The following is a 3,608-nucleotide window of genomic DNA, read 5'->3' as shown; positions in this document are numbered from 1 at the left end:
GCGAACCGTAGGGTGACACACTTAAGATTTGATGTCGTTTAAGTAGATATGGATAGATGGATGGAGTTCGAAGTTTTGTTCGGAGTCTCGGATGGGATCCAGGACATCACGAGGAGGTCCGGAATGGTCCGGAGAATAAGATTCATATATAGGAAGTCATTTTCTAGGTTTGAAAATGATCTGGTATTTTTCCTGGAAGGTTCTAGAAGGTTCTAGAAGATTCTGGAAGAAATTAGCATGGAAGGTGGAGTCCCAGAGGGACTCCACCCACCTTGGTCGGCCAGCCTAAGGGAGGAGGAGTCCCAAGTGGACTCCTCCCCATGGTGGCCGGCCACCCCACCAAGGAAAGGGGGGAGTCCCACTCCCCCTAGGTTTGGTCATATGGAAGGTTTATGTTGGGGTCTTATTCGGAGACTTTTGACCTAATCCTTGGGGCTTCCACCTATATAAAGAGAGGAGGGGCTGGCCGGCCACTCTTGGCTCTACCTTGGCCGCACCCCTTTGAGGGCCGGCGCCCAAGCCCCCTCTCCCCAAATCCTAGCTACTTCTCCTCCACCACCTCTCCCGCATATGCTTAGCGAAGCTCCGCCGGAGATCTCCAACAACACCGCCACCACGCCGTCGTGCTGTCGGCATTCCAAGGAGGATCTACTACTTCCGCTGCCCGCTGGAACGGGGAGAAGGACGTCGTCATCAACACCGAACGTGTGACCGAGTACGGAGGTGCTGCCCGATTGTGGCACCGTCAAGATCTTCTACGCGCTTTTGAAAGCGGCAAGTGATCGTCTACCGCAGCAACGAGAGCCTCCTCTTTTAGGCTTTGGAAATCTTCAAGGGTTAGTCTCGTTCATCCCCTCGTTGCTCCCATCTTCTAGATTGCATCTTGGCTTGGATTGCGTTCTCGCGGTAGGAAATTTTTTGTTTTCTATGCTACGAATCCCTACAGTGGTATCAGAGCCGTGTCTATGCATAGATGGTTGCACGAGTAGAATACAATTGTTTTGTGGGCGTTGATGCTTTGTTGTCTTTAGTTCGAGTACTTTGCATCTTTGTGGCATGGTGGGATGAAGCGTCTCGGGCTAACTTTACATGACCGCGTTCATGAGACTTGCTCCACGTTCGACATGCAACTTGTATTGCATAAGTGGCTTTGCGGGTGTCTGTCTCTCCCACCATAGTGAAGATTCAATTTACTCTTTCTATTGACAACACTAGTATCACCGTTGTGGTTCATGTTCGTAGGTAGATTAGATCTTACTCGAAAACCCTAAACCACGTAAAATATGCAAACCAAATTAGAGACGTCTAACTTGTTTTTGCAGTGTTTGGTGATGTGATATGGCCATGATGTGATGATGAATATGTATGAGATGATCATTATTGTATTGTGGCAACCGGCAGGAGCCTTATGGTTGTCTTTAAATTTCATGTTGAGTAGTATTTCAAAGTAGTTGTAATAGTTGCTACATGAGGTCAACAACCAAGAAGACGGCGCCATGGACCTTGACGCTAAGCCGACGATGATGGAGATCATGCCCGTTGATGATGGAGATCATGTCCGTGCTTTGGAGATGAAGATTGAAGGCGCAAAGACTAAAGGGCCATATCATATCACATATGAATTGCATCTGATGTTAATCCTTTATGCATCTTATTTTGCTTAGAACACGACGGTAGCATTATAAGATGATCCCTCACATTAATATCAAGATAATAAAGTGTTCTCCCCTCGTATGCACCGTTGCACTGTTCGTCGTTTTGAAGCATCTCGTGATGATCGGGTGTCATAAACTCAACATACAACGGGTGTAAGCCATGTTGCACACGTGGAATACTAGGGTTTGCTTGACGAGCCTAGCATGTACAGACATGGCCTCGGGACAACGGAAACCGAAAGGTTGAACACGAGTCATATGGATGATATGATCAACATGTTGATGTTCACCATTGAAGCTACATCATCTCACGTGATGATCGGTTTTGGTGTAGTGGATTTGGATCGTGTACCACTTAACAACTATGAGGGTGTTGTATTAAGTGGGAGTTCATTAATAATTAGATTAAAACATGAACTAATTATCATGAACATAGTCTAAGTAGTATTTTGAATTAATTTTGTAGTATTGGCATCCGTTTTCTACCATGCGTTAGTCTTGTAATTGAGATAGAAATACTGTTAAAATCTGACAAGAAACTTTACGGACTGGTACCGTATTGTTAAAGAATCATGAAATGATTAAGTCCTATTGCAAACTTTTAGTAAACCTCACATTGTTGATTCAAAGAACTATGTTTTCAATTAGTACCTAAAGTTATCTTGTCTCCGTGAAACTTGAAGTTCAAATCTGTTTGAAAAGTAAGGAGCTGAAAATTTAGTTTTCAGAAATAATCAAGGTATGAGATATATGTGATATCTAAGACCTTATTGCAAGATGATAGAATATAATTTGGTGAGACTACATAAACTCATAAGTTTTATGGGAATGTACGAAGGTTGAAGACGCAAGGCATCCCAATCCTCCAACCATTGGGGCACTAACAATATTCACATATCCATGAAGTAATCGTCCTTAGTATGCACCGTTGGTAAGACTCGTCGTTTCGAAGCATCACGTGATGATCGGGTGTTATAGATTCTATGTGAGCATACAACGTGACATAGGCATCCCAAATGGGCCTGCCGAAGATAGTACCCGGGGTTTACTGAAGGCCCACTACCCGAAGAATAAGAAGATTCGGAAGCCCAAGATATTATTAAGGAAAGCTAGAGTTGTAATAGGAAGCATTATTTGTAATCTTGTGGGATGAGTTAGAAACCTTCCCGGACTCTGTAACTTGTACAATACGAATCCCTCGACTCCGCCTCCTATACAAGGGGGAGTCGAGGGACAAAGAAAGCATCGAATCATTGTTTCTCAAACCCTAGTTTTCATAATCGTCGAGTACTTTTCGGCTGAAACCTTTGAGATCTACTTGCCCTCTACTTCCAACTAAACCCTAGTCTACAACTCGTAGGCATTGACAAGTTAATACCTTGTCAATTGGCGCCGTCTGTGGGAACTAGAGGCGTCAAGGATCTGATCTCGATGGCACGTTCAAGATCGTCGACTTCATCAACTGCAAGCAACGCGATGGATCGAGGTAAACAGATCGCAACTGGCCTTGTCGATTTTGTTCCTCACCCGCCCTCCCGTTTGGATGCATATGCGTATCTGGAGGAGCCTATGGAGATGACGTTCGGAAGATTTCACTTTCGCGTCGAGAAAGAGGGATCGTATCGTGTCGAAATTCTGATTTCGTCGGGATCGTCGGCGGTCGATTCCGATTTTTCAAGCTATACATCGTCAACCGAATCAGGAGAGGAAGAAACTTCATCGTCACGCTTCATCAGCACCAGGGCAAGAGAAAAACTTGCCAAGATCTTCAGTGACATGTCGTTTGAGTCATCTGCGGACTCCTATATAAGCGATGGCTCAAGCAGTGTCGACAGCTACAACTTCATCGACAAATCTACTACAGTGGGCAAGGTCTTCGCCAATCTTCATGATGGTGTCACCAAACCCAACATAGATCTGAATACAAAGTATCATCAGATTTATGTCATCGGA

Source organism: Lolium perenne, chromosome 1 (assembly GCF_019359855.2).
Source record: "Lolium perenne isolate Kyuss_39 chromosome 1, Kyuss_2.0, whole genome shotgun sequence".
Taxonomy (NCBI): domain Eukaryota; kingdom Viridiplantae; phylum Streptophyta; class Magnoliopsida; order Poales; family Poaceae; genus Lolium; species Lolium perenne.
This window is presented reverse-complemented; position numbering follows the sequence as displayed.